The 24526-nt window shown below is 42.0% G+C and overlaps 1 protein-coding gene across 1 annotated transcript in view; it reads right to left on the reverse strand.

The window, feature by feature from the left end:
• Nucleotides 1–24209, reverse strand: part of cntn1a (contactin 1a) — a 65493-nt gene extending 41284 nt beyond the window's left edge. The window contains exon 1 of the mRNA XM_079682765.1: nucleotides 24067–24209. The gene's annotated coding sequence lies outside the window, so the exon portion shown is untranslated. The remainder of the gene's footprint in view (nucleotides 1–24066) is intronic.
• Nucleotides 24210–24526: the final 317 nt, after the last annotated feature.

The raw sequence follows: 24526 nt of genomic DNA on the forward strand, positions 1-24526 counted from the left end.
CTTGAGTTTTTATGTTGAATCAGTGATATTTTACCACAAAGCAGTGGTGATACATTTATGCTTACTTATAATTTATTCATGACAAAATCATTGATTTTCATTCCAAAATGTGCAACACAGGCAGCCAGTGTGTCTCCTCAACCTGAGCTCTGAGATATGTTTCCTTCTGTGAGGAAAATCAGACTGGACTGGCTACGGACCAACCGGTTTTATCTCCCAGAAGACCGACAGAATGATTCAATCAACAGACATAGGCTATCCAAGCCTATTACACATCAAATAAAGCAGTAACCCCAAGACACACAAACACACACACACAAAAACACACACACAAAACTATACCTGCAGATAACAATGCTCTCTACACGCTTTGTGCTGCACAGGCCCCCTGTAGCTAAGCAGAACTTAACAAAATAAATAACTGTATTTTTCTGATTGTAACAGCTTGATATATTCTGCAGTCAGAGTTGACTTTTTTTTCTTTTTAGCAATCTAGGACAGCAAATAGCAGAGCCATCCAAAAAAAATCTCATATTGGCTGAAACCCAGTGTGTCTTATTCTTGAAAAATAAAAAGAGAAACCGTCCAATTATCTGTTATTATTCATAGAGAGATGTTACGACCCCCTCCACTCTACTGTTTCAGTTTTGTCGTCAGCATGAGCCACACCTGAAAGGCTTGGATAAAAAGCCAAACAACATCCCACACGAACGCTGACTCGCATACATACATTACTGATGACTTCATTTCACATTTGCTTAAGTCTGTTAAGTTATAAAGTATTGTTATCTTGTACATAAATCAGTTTTGTGTCATGTCTTTGTTGCAGCCGATGAGCCGGGCTGTAACATAGAAGGTAAAGAAAATGGTACACTCACATTAAACATGGACTAATTGTGAATCCCTGTAATGAGAGACCCCTGCGACAAATATTTTGTAGGATTGAAAATGTTTTGTTATCTTTATTCATTTTCAGGCTGTTGTGCTCTATGCAATGTAATGCTTTGTTTGTCCCATTCCCCGCGACAAGACCTCATCTCCCTGAGGACAGACAGTATCAGCGCCCGTATGGAGTATCAGTCGTGATGTAATCCAGCTGCAGTCATGGCTCGTTCACTGTGTCAGTTTGTCTCGGTCCCCTCCCTCTGTCTTTTCATTCTCTCTGTCTCTCACCCAATAGATGCAGCCGTGCTAATGTAAGCTATTTATCCCGACCCCTGCAGTCAACACAATGCCCCCTCAGGGCCACACAGGCTCAGAGACCTCAGCTGACCTGAATATCAATGACACCAGTCGCTCACTCCAGGAAATCTGGATGGCTGTATGCATTACATTAACCCCAGATCAGATAATGTCTGAGGGGGAACAGCACACACGTGACTTGAATCAAAAAAAGATATCTTGCCTTTGATGTTACAGTGCAGATGTGTTTACTGTAAGGCAATGAGGAAGCTATTCGCTGCAACCACACAGCAGAGATATGCTCTTTCATTCATCTGACCCTTCATATAAGCTAATGGATGTTGCCATTCACACAGAACCTAATACAAGTATTTCAAAGAGTGGTTCACATTTTTCTTTAAAAAAAAAAGGAAAATTCCAAATGATCCTTTACAATACTAAAGATGCTACTCCAAAGAATGCAGAGCAGGACACTTAGATGCTACTGAAAACGGTGTCACAACATACAATTGTTTTTTAGTTTGTATTTATGTAAATGTAATTAATCGTAAAACATCAATGTGTTGACCTTTCAGTGCAACAGTAATAAACAATGTGATACATTCTACGGAAGGATCAAACTCAAAAGAAAATCCCCAGATAAGAAATACTAAATGGTCTCTGAAGATTGTGACATCCTGTATGATACAGTGTGCCATATAGGCAAAGGTCAGAGGAGACTTCACTCCAGAGAGAAAGAGTGCTCGGCTTAATTACTTCATGTGACATCTGTCCAATAAAGATATTGGCTTCTATAGTACAGCAGTGACATGCTTTCACTGGAGGCCGTACTCTCTGCTGTGAATAACTGTTATGATTAAGTGACAAGAGTTACACTTCATGTCAAACTGTACAGATAAGGAAGAAGGGTTCTTACAGTATAACGCCATTTGTTCATCCTGTATACTGAGAAAACAATCAATCCCCTCCGGTTGCACAAAGAAAGGAATGCATTTACTCTGCATATAGCCACAACAAATGGCAAACAATAGAAAGATTAATCTAAATCGTCGATCCTTCCAACCAACACTTCCCATGCATCCCCTTATTGGATTAGTTGGTATGAATCCAACATTAGGCTACAGATTAACTTGACGAGCTGAATGTTAGGTGAATCAGAAAAGAAGGCACAAACAGCCTGCTTAATTGCGGTCAAGAGGAGGAGGAGGAGGTTACCAATTAGTCAGAAACAACCACCGCTCCAAGCTATGAGAGACACAGTAAGACAATCAGGGCATGGAGAGTAGTGTGACTCAGAGGCTCAGAGCTTACCTTGCTGTGGAGAGCTATCATGCCAGTGGCTATGTGACAAGATGAGCTACTCAGCCCCTCCACCATGACTACCCTGCCAAGTGTCCTAAATACTCTGCTCCATTGTCTCCCTCAGAAATGAGCAGTGCTGCTGCTGGATGGGAGCACTCTCTCCAAGGTGCAAAGAGGAGGGAGGGACGGTGGGAAACGAAAAGGCTAATTCCCTGAGTAGGACAGGGAGCCATGCAAATGGGCCGCCTGGAAGAAGCCTCCCTGCAGCGCTCGTTGGAGGGGTCTTCTCCCGTCACCGTGGCCAGGCTGGGGGATTTAATCTTTTAAGCCCTCCCACCGCACACACACACACACACACACACACACACACACACACACACACACACACACACACACACACACACACACACACACACACACACACACACACACACACACACACACACACACACACACACACACACACACACACACACACACACACACACACACACACACACACACACACACAAACACAAAATATCCCTTTTTTCCACCAGCACCCCAACTTTAACCCCACCCTCCATTAGCCTGGCAGCGGGCCAAACGTATCATCAGCACTGTCGTAAAAATCATCTGCTGTCGCACAGAAAGCCATATCTCCTCCTGGAACTGATGCCCATTTCTGAGGAGCTGAAAAAGGCACACAAATGCAGGCCTTGCAAAAAAGGGAGTGCAATCCTGTTGTACGGCAACAAAGTGATGATAAGCTTGTTACTGGGATGTGGAGGCTAACTTGAAAGTTGATATCCTTCTCCTAATCCAAAACACAATCTGAAGCTAATTGTCCTCCTTTTTATGTAATTCCCTGCTCCTATTCTGTCTGTTATTTCTTAATAAAGAAAGCCATGTAATAGCTCTTATATAAAGTTATACCCTCCATAAAGCAAATAAGACTAGGTCTACATTTACTTTATTGTGTTTATCAACATATAAACATTTTATAGACAACTACGGTAAACTGAAGAAACCCGTCCATTAAAATATAAAACAAAGGAGGTAGAGAAAAGCTATTCTTCAAGACACTGAACCCTACACATCTCCAGTGGAGCTACTAGTTGGCTGACAGCAACATGATGATGTAACAGTCCGCTGTACCTAGCTGTTGTGAAGTGCTGTTGCTCCGTCCTAAGGACAGGAGGCAGCCACCCTTCTTGTGAACTGGAGTATGGCAGGGATTTGGTAAAGAGGCCTTAGTATGGTCCACACAACCAGTTAGGTGGAGTTTGAGCAAGTCTGTATAAACACATGCAGCAGCATTTTTAACCAAACTATTTGGCATTGGTCCTGTCCGAGCCAGTTTTGACAACATGATCAATTGTTCAAGCTAAAAAATAAATAAATAAAAGGCTTTGTGCTGGGACAACAGAACACATAGCAATGCATTGATTCACATTATTGGATTTCATGGTGTTCAATCATGCAGAGTTCCAGATAACCTATAACCATCTATCTTACTAAGTAATGTATGTCCGGCTGGCGCTCTACAGAAAGAAAACACATCTTAAATGATCTTGATTCACTCCTAAGGACTTAAGTTATGTCATGGAGGGATTTGGATTGACCCAGAAAGGAATGAAGAAGCATTAAAGGCAGAAAAAGAAGATCCTGTAGCATTATCTAAGGCTGTGAGTGAGAGTAACTTTGTGGGTCATTCAACTTACATAAGTGATTACAGAAAATGAAAGGGATTATGGAGAGCAAGTGGTGAGAGCTGCGTGATTTAGTGCTGAAAGCATTGCATTTGTATACTAAAATGAACCCAATAAATATGTTACTTACAAATGTCTGCACTTAACCTTCAAGTCATCAAAGCTAATGGAGCAGGTCAAGAGAGCTGCAGCAGATGAGGCTTGAGACCAAAGCCAACCTAATGGCTTCCATTTAGATCGACCAGACAGACAAAAGTACAACTCTTTTCTTTTGGATAGCACTCCACTGCTATTCATTAACCATAAGCGGCCTGGCTAATCAAAACAGTGCACATGAGTCAGAATCACGTGGAACAGAGGGCAGTGTCTGAGCAGAAGGCTTCAGTGCTCCAGCTTTGTTCTTTCAATAAAATGTTCCCAAGACTTCTGACTCGGCACAATCCAACCGCTGACAGGAATAAGAAAGGATAAGTTCCTGCCTTGTGTCTTTTTTACAGAGAAGCAGCACACAGAGTGGATACATAGAGTTTGTGCTCGTTTCCCAATACCACTCCTACCACAACAGACAGAAATAGCGAGATAATTGTTGGTGTTTGTTACAGTTGGGAATATATGATCTGTGGCATCAGATGGGCAGGGATTTTTTCATTTTTGGAAAGTCTGCAACTGAGAGCTTATTGGATGTCAACTGCAATTTAGATTAGGGAAGTATTTCTGTATTTTGAAACTCATTCAACTTGATTCTACTTTTTATACTAGGACGCCATGAGATGTTCTCATATCGTGGCCAACTTTAGATGGGACAAAGTCATAGTAACTTAACACAAAAAGACAGAAGGTAGTCATTAAAGGAATATAGACTTAATATTATACCTGATACAGTCTCGTAAAAAACACAGATGTGACAAATTATCTAGCTTTGCTTATTATAATGTATGAAATAAAATAATGCCATACCCCAGTCAACCTTATTCCCTATATCTATACGCAATGGTGGATGAAATGAATGATACAAGACAACAGCACATTGTTTTAAAGTGCACAGAAAGCATAAACGATAACATTTCAATATCACACTTGATGCGTTTTCCATTGCCAACTTGGCTTTCAATTCATCAGATTAAACTGTCTGTAATTTGAGATCATAAGCAGTGAAATTAAAAATCATTCACCTCTTACCAATTATCCATTAGGAGATTCGATCAGCAAATGAAGATCAGTAGCTGATAAAGCATCTTACTGTGAAGTAAGGAAATCGCTATAATTACTGAAACTATAATATGTAAAGTTATTTGAATTATATTTGACAACGACGCAGGGCACGTGAGCATCATTTGTGGTTTGTCTTTTAGCCGTCACAAAGCTGCCATGCCCTGGTTCCTGCGCCCTATGATCACATTTGATGTGGTATTGCATGTCAGCAGTATAATGACACTGAATGCATGAAAGGAAGAACAGAAATATATATTCAATGACACTCTTCATAGCTCTTATGAGCATTTCTTTTACTCAAACTGAATTTCTATAGAGAATTGAGGTTTCTTTTGAATTCAATACATTGGCCTTCATTGTAAGTTTTACCATCAAACATGCAGTTGTTGAACATATTTGACTTTTATTCTCACAAAAACCCTCGTGTTTCTTTAGCTCTGATCTGGTTCATGTAGATGTTTGGGTGTCAGAGTAAGTAGCTCAATATGTAGTGAACTGTCACCACAAGTTAAGAGCAGGTCAGTGAATAAGGCCTTGTTTACGTGCCACACTCGAATAAATTAACTTCCATACGGCTAATAGGGCTTTACTGCTACTGTTTGCGGTTGATTGATAATAGGACTCGCACGAATACAGTCTTTAAAAGGCTTGAGTTTAAGCCAACGCAAATTGGCGCTGATTGCCCAGATCTGATCCTTACTTTGTCTAAGCCTTTTATTGTTGCTCAATGAGTTAGTCCTAGAGAATAGAAGCAGACAAGCTGGCCAACCTGTGACTTAGGGGAAGAGCCTCAATTTGGTCCAACCTGCCCAAAGAGCTTTTGTGTGCATGTTAATATGAGTAGCGCTGAGAGGTTTGTGTGAATGAAGCTACCTTGAAAGGCATTCAGCTCTCATGGCAAAGCTTTTTTAACAAGTCAGCTGGGGAATGGGGTAAGGAGTGCAGCACAATTGGATTACTTTGATTACTTGATACGGGAGAGAAAACAAAAAAATATATATTTCAAAGGTGTGTTTTTTGGCATTTCTAACATGCAAAAAACCCAGAAGTGTTCACATTTTTGCACAAAATTCAGTTTTCATGTTAAACCACATTACCTATAGTAAGACGGTATAAAGAAAATGGGTTTCTGGGGCCTTTAATTGGCAGCCACATTCGGCAAATTCAAGCCAAAGTCTTTTCACCTTGGCTTAATATGCAGTTTGCTCATGTGGCTGAAAAGGATCCATCTATAACCATAACCTACCGATAATAACACCTTATGCATATGCAGGGTTGGCTTTTATAGTATTACTTAGAGGCACAGAGGCTGATTTCTGAGTGTAAGGGGGAGCATGTCATTCTGCGGTTGATGGCATAAGCCCAATGACATCAAATTATGCTAATAAAGTCATTACAGAAAGGTCATAGAGACTCTCATCGTATGGTGTGAAGCAGCTTCTGAACTGGAAGAAAACCATGGCCACGAGCGACATTTCCAACACTGTTCAAGTACTTAAAACCTACAAACACAACATACATGGATGAGCAATGCACATATAGGCCATAACATTATAGTGGCATACATGATGATTAAGCTTGACCGTTATTTGCATTAATAGGCTAGACTGGGCATATAGGAAAGATAACTCACTACTTACATGTATGTGTTAGTCATGCAGTAGTCATGTATGCAAAAAAGACGGAAAACAAGCAATGAATATTTAACTAATGGCTCCCTTGTTGGCTCAAACATGTGCAAGTTATGCCTCAATAAGGAAAAATGTAAACATGAGTTGCATGATGCACAGAACAGAAAATAGAACACACATGCTGGGAAACCCACGTATCATTTCTTTTTAACAACCTATAACAGACATATGCACAGTGACCAGGCATGCACACACACATAGAGCAAGCATACAATGCTTCAATAGGCTTTCTCCTCTCAGTTCTGCAGTGCTGAGGCAGGATGTTTCATTCTTAGAGGCAGATAATGAGCTCTTCCCTCTGCAGAGGACAAAATGACAGAGCCAGCAGAGTTGGGTTGTGCTGCAGAACACACATGGCATACAGTAGACACACACAGTTTACAATACCCCAAAACGAGCTAGCAAACTTCTCCGCCCTGCTCTGGCTCCTTCACACAGCACACACACACACACACAAACCAAACAGCGAGCCCACCGCACTACCCACCTCTGTCCCCGAGCACACACCCCGAGGTGCAGCTTGCACCCCAACACGCCTGCAGCCGCAGTCCTGCTAGCGTTGGGTTTGGCAGCCGTGGAGCCGGCTGTATATCTCTGCTACAGTTCGCCTCAAGATAAACTGCAAGTCTGCTAGTGCTGGTTAGCAACTGCTGCTCATGGCATCCTGCCTCCTTCTATCAGAGCCACTCAGTGGCACAGGAGCCTTCTCCATCACTTACACACAAATGCACACTCACATAAACATTTAGCTGTCAAATCATAGGGCTCCCCAGCTGTGACCTCACAACCTAAGGGAGGGGGAGGAAAAAGGAAAGTGATGAGAGAGAAAGAGAAAAAAGGGGAGGGGGCTGGGGTTGCATGTGCGAGGGGTTACAGGGTATATGGCCAGAAAGCATTGCAGCCACAGTGAGGAAGAAAACAAATGACAGCAAAGATAGAGAAGGAAGACGAAAACGTTATGCACCATGGGGAGATGTTGCTGCTGTGAGGAGGAGAACAAGAAAAATACATAACACAAAAAGATGCAGGGGTGAGAACAGACTCACGGAGGGAGGGAAGAAGACAATTTAATTTAGAATGCTGTGTTGTCTGCGTCCATCCCCTCAGCTGGAAATAAACATTACAGCCGCGCTGCAGGAATAGCAGGAGACAGCCAAAGAGAAGCAGCTGAGCTATAACAACACAAAAACAGCTGCAAGGCTCCCTGCTGCAATCTCCACCTTCATCCCCATCTTCCTCTCCCTTTCTCCTTTTGTGCACCAGCTCTTCCTCCACATTTCCACTTCCTGTATTCCCACCCTCTTATCCCCCTCTTATGGCCCTGTCATTCTCCTGCTCTTTTTTTCCCACCCTTACACTCCTCTCATCCATAATGGATAATTTGGAGATATCCGCTTCCTGTAGTGGGCCCCGTGCCCCCGGAGCCCGTCAGGCTGTATTGATTCCTGCACCAGAGGAGTCATCAAGGCATAGATAATCAGGTTTAGAGTCACACAGAATTTTCTGCATCCTTGGGGTGTCAGTCCATCTTCTCTCGTCATCTCTCTGTTTTGTCCAACTCAACATGCATAGAAATCCCAATACAGGTTGTTCAATTAGCTAATATCCAACCTGGAAGTGTATCTGCAAGTATTTACGGGAGGGGAAGACATGGGGAAAAGATTGAGCGAGAGAGAGGATAGTGAGTCTTTAGTAAATGTGAGGTTTTTATGTGTGTCATTTTCACCCAGAAGGCAGTGGCGGTGTTACACAACAAACACAGAAGAAAAACATACAAATGTGTACCACAGAAATTCTGTCTCCATTAGCGATCAATGTGTGCCACAGTCTGACGCATGTCGTGTCACTGAGCGCTACATTAGGGCTCACTAAACTAGAGCTCTGCCCTATGCTGTGGCTAGCCTGCCCCTCCCTTGATCCAGGCCTTCATATATAGGTCAACATTGGCATTGAAGTGACTGACATGTCTCAGAGGCACAGTGCTGCTCTTTTTAGGACTGGACAGACAATCACTTATGCCCTGCAGCATTAGCACACAACAATGTCCAGTACCATAGGAATAAAACACAAATATGTTGCTCACTTAAATTGACATGTTCTACTGGGTTAGGAGCCTTTAGAGGAAGGGTCAGTGAGTTCTCCTCAGTACTTCAAGAGGCATTGCATCTTGAGCCACATGGGAGGGTGTCATTAAATAGGGCAATGTTCATGCTCGCTGAACAAAACACATACAATGTAAAGGAGGCGGCTAGATGCAAAGAGACAAGAGGAAATATGTCAAGAAAACAACTTTTCAAGCCGGTTTGATGAGCTGATAATAGGGTAATGGTAAATGATATATATTTCATTTCTTTTTAAGCTACAGCTTCTCATAGTTATGTTTATGTATAAGGCTCAGCTATTGATACATTTCTACCATAGTGGCTTTCTCTTTACAACTAAACAGCAATATATTTTGTGATATAGTACATTTTCTGTGCAAAACAAATGAAAAAGCATTTATGGATTTTATAAATTAGCTTTGGCCAGTACATGCAAACACACATTTATTGGATAAACAAATACCACAGCAAGGTATAATGATACAACATACTTTATCCGTTAGCCTATTTATATATCCTAAGTCAATTGATTTCTTAGTCCATTGAATGTCAGAAAAAGTGCTTTTTTTTACAATCTACAAATCACAAGAATACAAAGTGATATTTCATAGGAGGTTTTGTTATCCAGAAAACATTCCCATTTTGAAATTTGAAATCGGTACATGTTTGCTTCCAAAGAGGGACGGGATCTAATGTCTCTTCAGCTGACTTGCACTCACAATGCAGCGCGCACATACAACTAATACACACCCACGCCCTTATTCCCTCGCCCATTAGTTGCTAGACTTCTCTGAAAAACCACATAAATCAAGCAGTTTGTGGAACAGAGGAGTGTTTGGTTTGACTTTGTGTCAAACCACTGTGGAGGAAAGTAAAGATTAGAGCCAATCCACACTTACAGTTGCTCTGAATTTGCTAATAGTCCCCACTTAAAAACTCCTCCGCTGAAATCTTCTCATCTGCAGTTTGTTCAAACAATCTTCTGAGCAGACGTAGATAATGAAGACAGAATAGCCCAGAGTTTAGCTGTACACCGGCACTTTAATAAGATTAAGCTAAAGGCTTCAATGTACAGCAATAATGAACAGACAGCCTTGTGTTCAGTGTACACTTCCATTAGCTATTGTAAGAGGGAAAGAGATCATGTTTTGTTTATATTGTGCATGTTTGCATTTGAGGGCTTTGCAAAGAGAGAGAGGGAGAGTGTCAAATCTCAAGGACAGTGCGAGACATAAACGTGGGACCTGGGCTCTTTGCTGCCTGTGACTTTATTTGCTAATTAAGTGTCAGACCTATTTTTCCACTCCAGAGAAAGAATCTCATATATTAGGGGTGAGATTGCCAGAAGGTGATGGGAACACACATTTTGCTACTGCTGGCTGGCTCCTCTGGGTCCCCTTCTTTGCGTGTGTGTGTGAGCATGTGTGTATGTGAATACAAGTCAGCAGTATCATTATGCTACTGTATAGGCTGCTCTTGCTCATGAATACTGCATGAAGCTGTGAATACAGATGTAACAACACAGTATAAGGATGCTAAAATGTCACTTTTGCTGCCAGGGGTGTTGACTCCAGTCATCTGTTTCACACAGCACAGCTCAATCTGAATCCTTACACAAATCGAGTTAAAGAATAAATCAATATTGTGATAGAGGATTACTCATGGCAAGGGACCGTTATTTTAATATTGAGACATTTTGAATGTTGACATGTCCAGGTATTAAGGCAGCGTTCTACATGTGTTGCATATATTTTAGCCCTGTCAATGCATAATAATTACATTTAAATCTATGCATAGCATATGTGACACTACAAACTAATCCTGACCCCTTTCATTCTAATGAAACAGAATGGAAGTGAACACCAGGCTGCCTTTTCATTACTGCTGAACATCAAAGCATTAACCTAATCATAGAACAGTGTCCATTGCCAGATAACTTCCCACTCTTTCCTTTACCTTTCCATAAGCACCATCTCAACTCTGGGCTATTCTGTCTTCATTATCTACGTCTGCTCAGAAGACTGTTTGAACAAACTGCAGGTGAAAAGATTTCGGCGGAGGAGTTTTTAAGTGGGGACTATTAGCAGACACAGAGCTGTACGTGTGGATTGGCTGTAATCTTTACCTTCTTCAACAGAGGTTTGACATAAAGTCAAATCAAACAATCCTCTGTTCCACACGCTTTTCTTCAGCTCTCTCAGAGAAATCCAGCAACTAAAGGGTGAGTGAGGGAGTGTGTGGGTGTGTAGTGTGTGAGCGCTGCACTGTAAGTCAGCTGAATAGACAAGTGTTTCCCCGCATCAACACTTTGGTGGACTTTTCCCCAGCCCGCAATATTGATTGTAAAAATGTATCTTCCGAGCAGATTGGAATAATATGAGAAGTGAGTCAGTCAGTGATGGTCACAGGCCAAACGAGATGCTTTTCACTGCAAGAGATACAGCAAAGTATGTGAGGAGGTGGGCGAGCCACCAGCTAATCATTTACATTTATAAATCAATTCACTCGTGTGTTAGGATACACAGGTCCTGAGAAATGGAATCCATCAGGAGATAAATCGATGTTCGTCAGTAAAGCTCAGGTAAATCTGAGTCAGGGCGGCTGGATCAATAGCACAATATCGATTAGTTAATACCGGGCTGATACCCCGGTTTCTTGGCACCTCATAATTAGCACGATTACAGAGGAAGCCTCCTTTCTCTCATTGCTTACGTTTTCTATTGTTTCCCACAAAGAAAGGATAAGTCTGGGTTTATTCTACACTTTACTTATTGTTAGCACAGCCCGAGAAAAGCCTAAAAAGATAATGTTTACTTTGTGTATACCCTAGCCAATCTGTGGCTGTCAGCCCGAGCCCATTTATTCCCACTGAATATAAAGATTTTATATCTTTGACCAAGTTTTAACCTGGTCAAAGTTACATCATTTCAAAATGAAAAAAAGCCAAACCGAGCTAAACACGGTATTTTTGGTTAATAAAATGACTAAATCAAGCTGTGTACTCGTTGCTATATGATGTTTTCACAGTAAGACAATGTATGCGGCATACAAACGTTTGAATGTTTATTTGAGGCAATAACAATAAAGTCTTAAATTCCTATGCAGTGGGCGTCCATATTTGGACTGCTGAGAGTAAAAACTAGTATACACATTCTGAAGTCTTAGGTTTTTCTTTTCCATAATCAGTGTGTTGCTGTATGTTTGCACAAGAACCATGCGTCTGGATCCGCCCAACAGCCAGACCCGCAGCTTCACTCACATTATCATGTCAAAGCTCATAGCTACAAACAGACTGTCGAAGAGCAGATGAAAACAGAGCCATGAGAAAGGCAGCGAGATTTATGCCTGGGCTGGACGTGATGAAGCTTTGGGAGCGATGATTTAATTTGCAGAAGCCAGTGTGGCTGTTACTGTAACTCCCCATGCCTCTGTAGCTTTGATGCAACGGCAGCCCTATTGCCAAGGGTAGTGTGGACCAATTTGCAGCTTTAAGAACTTGATAGCAAGCTACACAGATATTAGTTTACTCTTGATATTTCATATTTTAACATTTCTCTTCAAGGCAGTTGTGTATGGATGACACATTATTTCGGGAAATGAGAAGGAGAGAAACAAATCCCCTGCCGCTTGGTCTCTGAACAGCTTTGGTGCCTGTCTAGAATATGTACAGACCACACAATGTTTATGACAACATAATACCAGATCTCAAGTGACACATAGTTGTTTACTTTGGTAACCAATTACTTAGCGAATTCATTAAACCAAATCAAATTCAATGAATCCCCAAATGAAATGTCATAATTCCAAGTTACTTAGAGGGAAGTAAACACCCTACGATCTCACTGATAAATAAGTAATTATGTTGTGACTGAGGTGATATAATTAACACTAAGGATCCTCATTGCATTTATAAGATGTTGAGCAGCATTAGAGATTTTCCGATACTTATGCAGAGGCACTCTGGGTCTGAAAGTTCACACAAGAGGCTCAGACACCTCCTCCAGAGTTGAAAGCACACAAGACAAAGGCTGCTCTGTGAATCCATTGACTGCCATACTGTATCAGTGTGCCAGTGCTTTTAAGCAGTGCCATGCATATTCATGCCTGCCCATCAGGAAGTCTTCCTCCACTTCTTGTGCCACTGCAAGCTCCACATTCCCTCTCAATGGGTGCATTTATGTGTAAAATCATATTCCCCTGTTATTTGGCACTCAAGTTCTCCTTGAAAAGCTGCATTTACTATTTAAAACCGTCAGCATGAGCTATTATTTAAATTGCCAGAAACCTGAGTATGACAGCGGGCCAAGATATTATTTGCCGATATATTACAGAGTGTGAAAAGACTATCCAAGTAATTGTTTCTCCATTGGAGGTTTCTTTGTATTAATTAAAATATTCTGTTCTTTTTAAGTGCAGGGATATTTGCAGGATAAACACTCCATAGGGACCACGCCTTCCACATGTATACGTTCACGTCCGGAACACTGTGTCCATGTCAACAGAGCCAGTCACCTGTGTTTACTGCTGAGCACATGGCCACAGTCAGACGGCCGGTTGGAGAGCAGTGTGTGTGCCGACTGACAATGAGCACAGCCTGGGCAAAGACCTGAGTCATGTGGTGATTCTTAGCCAAGTCACACCATGTGATCATGGCTTATAAGACAGAACAGGTGCCCACTTAAAAAAAACAGAGAAGAACAGAAGGAAAAAAAAGTGTTTCAGTCATGATGCCAGACCATGATCTAATAACTCTTTACAGTAGGTAACTCTGCGACTATGATAATGCTGAAGTGCTCTCTCTTTAAACATTGACATTTGCAAAACTAAATCGGTACTTCCTGACATTATGTCTGTGTCAGACGTAGAGGTGTGTGGGAGCTTTATGGCATTCAGATCACAACGTTATCATAAGGAAATCATCTCTCCACTGTTATAAAGCTGTTTGCCCACAATGCAGTCTGAGTGCTGCTGAAGACACGGGTCTGATAACAACCCACGCAGATACACGGTTTACAGCATTTCCAATCAAGCTTGTGTTCTTCACAGTAGCAGCAAGGGAGCTAATGTAGGTTAAGAGACTGTTCATATATTATGCTGCAAATAGATGCTTTTGCTTGAATGCCTTAAGAGTGTACTCACAGGGCCCCTTCACCTACTTCTTGTTGACTTTTATTCACGCAAGTGCTTCAGTAAAACTGTAGCACCAAGCATTCATTTAATAACTTTTTTAAAAGTCTATATTTGTCATGATTCTTGCTGCCTTACTTAGCAGCTACTGTTATGAGACACTCAACACATGTATATCGTCTACTTACCAAGCAGATCTCATAGTGTATGGACTTAGCTATAAATATATATATCGTACCATTAAATTGTTGCAAAATGTCCATGTGCATGTCGCCTAGCTTCGCTTAAATGTAATCTGGCCTCTCTGCTGGTTGCCTGGCAACTTCATAGTGATTACAGGAATTCAAAAAGTCACTGACCCTGCCCAATAAATAGCCTTTAAACACAGTATTGTCAAATTTAGACTTTGTTTTAATGTTTTGTTTTGCTTTGGACAGTGCCTGGCTTTTTCCCCCTGCTTCCAGGCTCAGCTAAGCTAACCGGGGTACCTGGCTCCAGCTGCAAGCTCTCAACAGACATTGCATTACAGTGTTATCGATCATCTCAACGTTCCACAAACTATTTATCTAATAAGAAGTGTATTGCCATTGTACTGCAATGTTCATTCATTATACTACTCTCTTTGAAAAATCTATGGGAAATGTGATTCAAATGTCATTTATCTTCATGTACCATGTATACAGTTAGTTTGTGCATTCCTTTTTTGCAACCTTTTCATTTCACTGTACCAGAGTCAATTTATAATCTAGTTGGATGGGTCAATGTGAATAACATCAAGTGCTCCAGCAATCTCTAAACACACAGTAGTTTTCACCCCCTTCAGTCATATAGAAGAGCAGTGTTTTGCCTTGTTGTCCTCTGTTGAAGGGGAATTAAGAAAAATACCCCCCCTCCTCTTTCTATCCATTGTGCATGTGTGCGTGTGCGTGTGCGTGTGTGTGTGTGTGTGTGTGTGTACCTGCGTGTGTGTGTGTGTATGTGTGTGCATGCCTGCCTGCGTGCGTGCTTGTTGCGACGCTGTGCCCTTCGCTCCTTCTGTCCTCTACACACTACGGCCCTGTGTGAGCAGCATGAGTGGAGCTGTGTGTTGCAGATAAGAGTCATACTGTAGTACTGCAAAGGAGGGTGTGTGTGTGTGTGTGTGTGTGTGTGTGTGTGTGTGTGTGTGTGTGTGTGTGTGTGTGTGTGTGTGTGTGTGTGTGTGTGTGTGTGTGTGTGTTTGGAAAGGAGACAGGGAAAAAAATGATTCAGTGCCCTTTTTCACAGTCAGATTCACCTCTGGATGCCCTTTCCTCCACTCACTGTCCTTACACCTTCTTCATGAATAATCCAACCAGATACACTGGCCGCTACTACGGGCACATTTCAACACCAGGCCCACACAGAGTATGGAGGTTTGCCTTGGTCCAACTGAAAAAATGTCATATTAATATGCATGCATGGCTTATTTTTCTCCATAGAATAATGTGAGTTATTTCCATCGAGCAGGGAGTTGATGCTGTGATTGCTAGCACCTCCCTCAGTCTAGACAGCCAGTAATGAGAATAATAAGGGGTGTTGTGTTGTTCCCTCACACCTTCATTATCTGCTGCCTCTTTACTGTTTGTATACATTTCCCTACAGTGAGTCTACGAATCTACATGAGATGAGAAAAAGATCTGTAATTAGTAAACTGATATCCCATACTCTCCCTGTGCTTCTTTCGCACCCTCGACCTCTCTCTCTCTTGGCTTCAGTACGACTTGCTCAAGCATTAGTGTGACTCATGGTCGCCCAATTAAAACATAGAGATGGACTACATGTGTTATTTTTCACGGGGTAATATTAGCCACTTCTTCTTGCGGGCAATTTTGCTGTTTCTAAGTTAAATCGTGAGGATCATTTGAGCAGCATGAATTAGCAGATTGCAACAAAAGCTCCTGCAGCTACAAACCAAGCCAAGGAAACGAATTTGCAGAATAATTAGTGCACAAATCTCATGCATAAGTCAGCCAGACTCCCTCCGAATGCTGGGTTCAGATCTGAATAATGATATGCCAACCGAAAAGAACAGGGACGTTTTAGGGTAGTTTGTCGGAAGCTATTACAGCTGCAGTATTGCCCCACTAGCACTTACAGAAAACATGACGCAGATTGTTTCATCATCTTGTGAGTTTGTGAGCCAGATGTGACAGTATTTCCTGACGATGCAGCTGGCGGGAGTACACTGCTTGGACTGGAGAGGCCTACATTCTTTGACCTCTTTTATCCACGCTCGTTAGCAATGCAACAAGAGGGGTTGATTTGAGACCTTTTGAGAGGATCCCAGAGAGAACAGGTTTGTTAGTGTGAAACGGAAAACCAACCTGTTTGTCGTGCTCGCCTACAGCGAATGCTAATGTTGCCCACATCAATGGGCTCTTCATGTGGCCATACAGCCCTGAGCACAGTAGCTCGGAGGCTGACCAGCGCCACACAAACGAGAGCCAGGAGAGGACAGCGGCGGCCCGCAACCCAGAGCCGGCACCAGCCACATCCTTTATTTCTGGTTACACTGATCTAAGGAATGAAGGGAAAGCTCCAAATGTTTTGTTTTTTGACGTTTCTCATTATACCCCCAAACCCCCCCCCCCCACTTTCTCTCTTCATCCCTTCACTCTCTCTGTCTACATAGCCAAAGAGTTGAAAGGAAGAACAACAGGCATTCTAAATAAGTGTTGAATCAATACAGACAGGCTGCAGCCAGGCTCCGGTCATTATAAGCAGCATTAATATACAATCAGCTTGCCTCACACAAGTTATAACTTTCTATCGATCTGTCCCGGAAGAGACAGCATTCACTGAATGACTTTAAAGTACAGAGCAAACAAAATCACTTAAAAAATAATGTTATCACCGAATAGTGATATCATTGGATATGTATGGACAAAACTGTGTGGCAGAGAAAATCGAAAATCGAAGAAAATGTGATATTGAGAATAATATGACTATGGGTGGTCTCAGCCGAAGCACTGCAGGTAAACAAACAGGGAGCCTGAATAATGGCCAAAGCAAGAGCACTTGCTGAGGCCCCTAGTGCTATGCTTCCCCTCTCTGCCAAGGGTAATGGGATTTCTTGGGTTTAAATGCACTTCACTCACTCTGTGGAGCCAGTAGGAAGCTAAACTATTGATCCACAAACAATTTAGCTGTCCGGCTGTCCAGAGAGAGGGAAAACAGTACGCCCCTAAATGTATAATGAGACTTCCCAAGAGCTCGGTGTGCTCAGTATTCGCTCCACGTGCCAGGGGGCCTTCGGCTTTGGGCTCTCTCCACGATTAGCCTTCTTTCCCTACACTTTTCACACATACAGTCCCTCCTTCAGAAGGCTAAAGGTCAGCCAGCTAAAGAACTGGTATGCTTCTCACCAAGGACAATTGTGATTAGTATAAGAAACCCTTTGATCCCCCGTCTTTCATTATTTTAAACACTGGTGGGGAGTTCATCACTTTAGTTTGGTATGCTATCCCAGTACCGGGCTAGAGTTGTCAACCATATACAGGCTGCATCATCACTATGAAGCAACATGTGCTGGGATAGCTTGAAAAACAACATATGGTAACTGAAAGGTGATGGTGTAAGCTGAGGAGCTGGCATGATGATGAACTAGCATGTTTGTGAAGTCGTGTTCTTGTCTACCACAGATGCTTCCGGCACCATAGCAACAGGCTTTATTCACAGGCCCCAAGAGTGGCCTGGCCCCAATGAGGAAGACGCTTTGCTTCTACCTAATTGGACAGTTCCTTGCACAATTGGGCTTGTTCTTTGTCCCCAGCAATATACGATTACAATGCAAGCGGGTGAACTACAGTAAGCGCCCACGAGCCCATGATGAACACAGATTAAACAGGATTAAATCAAAACAATGCAGCATATTTCTAAGAATATGAATGACGAACACAGAGGTAATCTAATCTTCAAAATGATACTAAATACTAGCTTTTCGTGAGGAGATTATGGAATAAATTACTGTCAGCGGGGATATAGCTGTATAGGTTGCATCAGAGGTGCCTATTTTATTTTCTAACCTTTCATCATCCTTTCATCATCCTTACAATTGTGCAACTTGCTGAAAAAGTCTTCATAAACAATGTCTCTAAATCAATATGATCTGGACTGACGTGCATAACCTTGTTTTGGAATGACATAAAAAGGAACAAAAACAGACGGATTCACTTTTTTAAAAAAGTTTTCTGGTTTGGCTGAAACTCCCAGGGAACAAATAAGATGCACGCCACTGATTTTCAAGTTGCGTGCAAATGAAAGTCATCTCTTAAAGGACCAAAATAGCAGATAGTGACTGCACAGCTTCCCAACAGCAGCGTAAACAATGCATCCTACTGTTCCTCTGAAGGGGCAAAAACAGATGGCTCAGGGCTCCCTTGTGAGGAGTCAGTCCACTGAGTGTAATGCTATATCTGCTCATGAAATGTTAAACAAATACACAAGAGGTGATCCGACCCTTTGAGGAGTAGTTTAATTAAGACCCATTCACATTAAGATGCCTAAAATGGACTACTTAATTAGAGAAAACTGTCCTTTGAACTTGCTCATCTTGTAGTGCCGTCCATTTTACTGCGTGTCATCATTAAAAACAAACTTCTTCCCTACGAGTTCACAACGCGCAAAATGCAATGAACTGTTTGATGAGCAAATCGCTCTAGATATAACTGCAGAAATGGAATGTATCCCAGGGAAAGCACGATACGGTTTGGTCCTGGTAATAAGCAAAGAAACAGTTGTCTGTGCAGACATTGTAATGAAGGAAGTCAAATATTATCTGAAAAAATGTAAAAGGATCATGCTGGTAACCGACAGATTAACAGGCGAAGGGCACACATTAGTAATCTCCTTCTAATTGAGTTCATAAATCCCAAAAGATTGACTTTGATTATAAAGTCTAAAAATATCTCGGGAAAAAAAGGAGCAGCGAATCAGAGTAAAGAAGAGAAGTCTTGAGAATATAACCTAGTTACAGATTTAAATTCTTCTTTAAAATAGCCCAAATAACGTCTTTGAAAACTTAACCTGTACATCAAACGCATTAGACACGCACAGATGGCTTGTGAACCAATACATAAATTATTCAGTAAATCAATCGTTTCCGCTGTTCATCAGTGACTTCTTATTTTCAATCTTTTTCAATATTATTTAAAATGTGATTTGGGGAGTAGAACTCTTCAGTTGTGTGAAGCTGACCGTTGAGCGGCCCGACCAAGCAAGGAGGCAGAACGTCCAAAATACAACCCGGTGTGGGCATTTATTACTCACGGGCACATGACACAGCCTCAATCTCGCTGTTCACATGAGCACAGTCACCAGCCACAAGGATCTCACACACACTACCTGTCCACTGACAGGGAAAACAGAGCCTAAATGCACACACTAATCAGGCCAATAAGACACAGGTGGGGGGGGAGGAGACAACACAGGGCACCAGGTGAACACAATCACCAGCCACAGACAAAACAGGAGGGGGAACACTTTCAAACTAAACCACATGTGCAATATTACAAGGCCCGAAGCCGTCAGTCCACGAAGTTACCTTCGTCACAAGTTGCCTAAACAGAACACAACTTGTCCCGCTAAAAGACAACACTCCAATGACATTGATCAATGTCATCTTATTTCCCCCATGAGTGACAGGGGGAGATAGCAGGCAATTTCCGAACACTACCTGCTTGTCCGGTCAACATTATCTTAACGGAAGGGGACTAATCTGTTTCTGAATGAGACATCACTTTGGCAGAAAGACAAACTGTAAGAGCCGCAGAGGAAGCTCAGCATTTTATCACAAACAAAATCACACTGATAAGGAAAGAGGAACGGATTAAAATGTTCTATGATAAAATACACTAAGTATATCTTTAGGGGAAATTTGTTTTTGATGATTTTACAGCCTAGCCACATCTTTAAAAACTTTGTTTACCTTGTCAGTAAATGAATAACATCTTTCTCCGGGGAGCTTTAATGCTATAAATAGACAAAAGCCAGAAGTGGATATAAAAAATGTTCTATTTTGGTCTTGAGCATTGTGCTACATTTGTGTGAATCAACAAGGGGTCATCTATGCAGACAGTATTTTTATCCGCATCTTAGAGATATGGCAGAAATTAATCATGGACATGCATTTGTATGGTGCACATACACAAACACACAAAAATAATGATTCATTTGGGGTCTGCCTTTAAAAGTAACTAGCCTCCTGATGTGCCAGGAGCAAATATGCAAGATCATTAGATTCAAGCAAAAGCAACAGTGGCACCAGAAATCAGCCCTGGCAACAAAAGCAGTCCAACAAAGTGACCAAGAGAAAAGACTTACACAAAACAATGTAAGGTGCTTCACAGATCAAGCAGTGTAGCTGTGTTAAATAGGATAATGAATGTGCCTGTTTTATCACTAAAAAGCTGACAAATGACCCTCACAATTCAATGTACTACCACATCAGACAAGAAAAGCAGCATTTTCTTACTACCGAGAAGCGAAAACAGTAGTTTGGCATTTTTGCATGAAAAAATCATTTAAGAAATATCAAAAATAGACCAATTAACAACTCTGCCGATCAATGAATTCACAAGTCACTTCAGCATGGCTCTCTTTTTTAAGTATTGGCTATACATTGCACAGTGATATCACCATTATACAAGATGATGAAACATGAAAAACCTTGCATATCTGAAAGCCTACCAAAATAATATACCACACAGTTTGGGCTACATTTCCCAAATGATATGGAATGTCAACAAGTGAGAAAGAAATGGCTCAGTCTCTCACACATAAGATGAGGGTCACGTGCCTGTGGATAGCAGAGGGCCGCCCACAGTGGGAGAATCAATGCTAGGTCTAGTGCAAAATGTATTCAGACAGCCAGAGATGGCAGATGGGGACTGGGACCCTTTCTCCTCCACAGGCATGAACAGAGGAGAGGTCTGTCTCCAGGCAAACATAGAAGACGTCATGTCTCCGCCTCACTGCCGTACCATTAGTGGATCTCGCTATTGATCCCCGGTGCGTAAATTGCTGAGCAATCTAGACTGAAGGATGAAGACGAGAGCATGGCATGTTTTGTCAGCAGGGCGGAGAAAAGCACTTGCACATGCAGTGAAGACAGTTGCAGCAATAAGGGATAGTGTTTGTGTGTTTCTGCAAATAAATGTTGAAGGCTCTCTCATCAGGATATATTCTCTCCTAGTGCATTCAATTTAACAATGAAACAAGTCTGCAGTTATATTCTTTCCAGCGTGACCAACACTGCATTCAGTGACAGAACACACAGCACATAACAAACTCGCCCTGCTGCCTGCAAATGCCAACGCTTAAGTTCAAGAGTCTTTTCAAAAGATCTATCCTGCTTTGACTCTCTGCCCAATAATTTGTCACCCAGGGCTCAAAGGACATCTGGAAAACAAATCTAATCTCCTAAAACAACTTTCAAATTGGTTAATCTTAAATGGCAAACATCCAAATGTCTGCTTTGAGCACCAAGCAGCTTGTAGAAGGACTTAATTGGGAAATGGAAAAATCCTTGTCTTGCTGATTATTTTTAACAGAATACATTTGACGTACTTGCAGTAAACATTCGTACACCGGATATGTTAAAGCAGTGTGTTTCCTAATGTTCATAAATGACATGCTGACTGAGGTGAAGTAGAGATAGGAACATTGAAGACAGCTCTATCTTCTGCCTCAGGTGAAGTTAGCCTGTCTACCCAATACATGACAGATGTGTGCAACTGAAGCTTCTAACCAAAGGACAAGTAAGTGTACGGCTATGTTGAGTCATTTGACTGTGACACTAATGGGGGCTGAGGCTGTAGCCTTGAAATGCACCACAGAACAGCCACATCCTGCAGGGAGCTGTGTTATGTAAAGTTTGTCATGCTCCTCAAGCCACTTGGGCTCTACAGCTAAAATGCTGGCTGGGAACAGCTTAATATAAAATTCAAAACTCCACATTCAAACATCATTCGTTGTGGGGCAAGTGGTATAAATGTGAGATGATGCCCTGCATGCAGTTGCTTAGCCTACTTCTGAGCAGAGTAAATGCTAGCATGAAGGAGAGGGACTGTCCTCAGGGTACAGGACAGCACAGGATGCATTAGCAGCCTTCGAGCTTACAGGATTCATAAAGTGCTCCACCTGACAGGCAGCAAAGGAATTCCTCTGACATTTTGTGACAATATTATGACTCTGATTCAATCAGGACAAACACACAATAGAAGAATCTCAAGAATGGCATGGTATGGAAAAATAAGGTGAAATACAAATGTTACTCGCAGATATTTATATGGACAGCTGCAGGAGCAGAAAGGGGTCAAGCAGGTATCGATAAATCATCTGAGAGTGTACACATGTTTATACTACGATAAAAGCCCACATATACAGGAACATTATTGTATGGTAATCGTATACCAATAACCCCAAAACCACGCACCGATTAAGCTATTTCTGCCCACCACAAAAGCAAAACAACTCTAGTACTGTGATCAGCAAACAACAATCCCCTGACATGTCATAATTCTCTTCTCGAATGCTGACATTTATTACATCACATTAAACACATGCTTTGCAAGCTCATTAGACCACTGAGAAGTTGTGGTGACTTAAATCTGACTCTGCTGTCTACTGCAGGGAGCTGTGCCAAACCCATAACATAACCACACTTGCATGTTAATATCAACACAGTATGCGGTTATAGGAAAACACATTTAGCTGCAGATAGACTTCCCAATGGGAGTTATTCATGGACTATATTTATGAGATCACAAGTAAAACAAAAAACAACCCCCTTTCATAGATGCCAAAGTAATATCCTAAAACTTGAAAAACCATCTGGGATTTTTGTGATTCCCTATGAATATGAGGATGATTGAGTCATCATTTTTCACCTTGTCATTATTGAGTTCACTTGTAAAAAATCTTCCTTCATATTTGAATACATAATTAAGACCCCCTTTCGAAACATGGGACTTATGGAAGTCTTTACTTTAGCAACATGTTGTATAAACAGTTTCTCTCCACTGAAGCCTACAGTCTGGTGAGTCAGGACGCGCCCATGACACCTTTTCCAGCACCTGACATCCTGACTAACCCTGCGATGGGCCATTACTAAACACTACGGTTCAATCTTCCAGTGATTATGACACAGCCGAACCATATGCCTCAATCGACCGCCACACTAAGACCAAGACATGCGTTTTAGTTCCGCCCAAATGAAAGTGTTTACAGTCGTCGGCTGCTTCCTAATATTTTGGCTGTAATAAGGCAGGCGGCAGTTTCAATCATCGGTATGTGCGACGCTGATAGGGCTCTGGCCTCTGGCGTGGTCAAATAAAACGCTGCATTTAACACTCAGACTTATTGCATGAAAGGAGCTGTTTGCTGCAACATATCCATACATCTTACCCGTGAATCGACTATCTTGTGGGAGGGAATTCGTGGGATTTGCAGCAGATCTGACACAGCATCATCCCCACCACGCCATGTCAGATTTTGCACACACACTAGCCCTTTGCATCTGTCAAGACGACACAAAAAATATAAAACGCAGTTCCCTGTATCGACTAATTATGCATTGCGGAGGGCTGCACAAGCTCCTCCATCCCCTCCGTGCATCCCACTCAGTCTGTTGTAAACAACACTGAGTGGGATGGACGGAGCTGTCAAAATGCAGCGCCCGGCTTCTCTGATAATAATGTCAAAGACTCGGTTTTGACTGTATCTGCCCGGTTTCCTTACCTTCTGTAGAGGGCAAATGCGTCCGTCCGTGTGTCCTTCACGATGCTCACACCTGCTCAGCACCGCATCGCCGGGCGCTCAAGAGCGGGGAAGAAAGTGACGGAGCAGCGGTCCTGTCCCCGGGATTGGATATGGCTGTCAACTGAGGGGGCGCTAGACCCTCTTGTTCTGCAGGCACAGGCTGCCACCGTTTTTTCCTCTGCTCCATCATTGGAGGATGACCTGATAAACATTTAAGTGTAGCTATCTTATAAAACATTGAATATCTCTAAATCTACACGCATTACATTAAATGACACGACTTTGCCCCAGTGTAGGACCTTGTCTGGCTTCTAAAGTGACAAAATTGTATGAGTTGTCCTTCACAGATTTTTTTATTACATTTCGTTGTTGAAATATGAACATGTTAAAGGTGGGGTAGGTAATTCACTTCAGAAACACTTTTTATTATATTCCATGG

The sequence above is a fragment of the Notothenia rossii genome (genome assembly GCF_949606895.1).
Source record: "Notothenia rossii genome assembly, chromosome: 5".
NCBI classification, from domain to species: domain Eukaryota; kingdom Metazoa; phylum Chordata; class Actinopteri; order Perciformes; family Nototheniidae; genus Notothenia; species Notothenia rossii.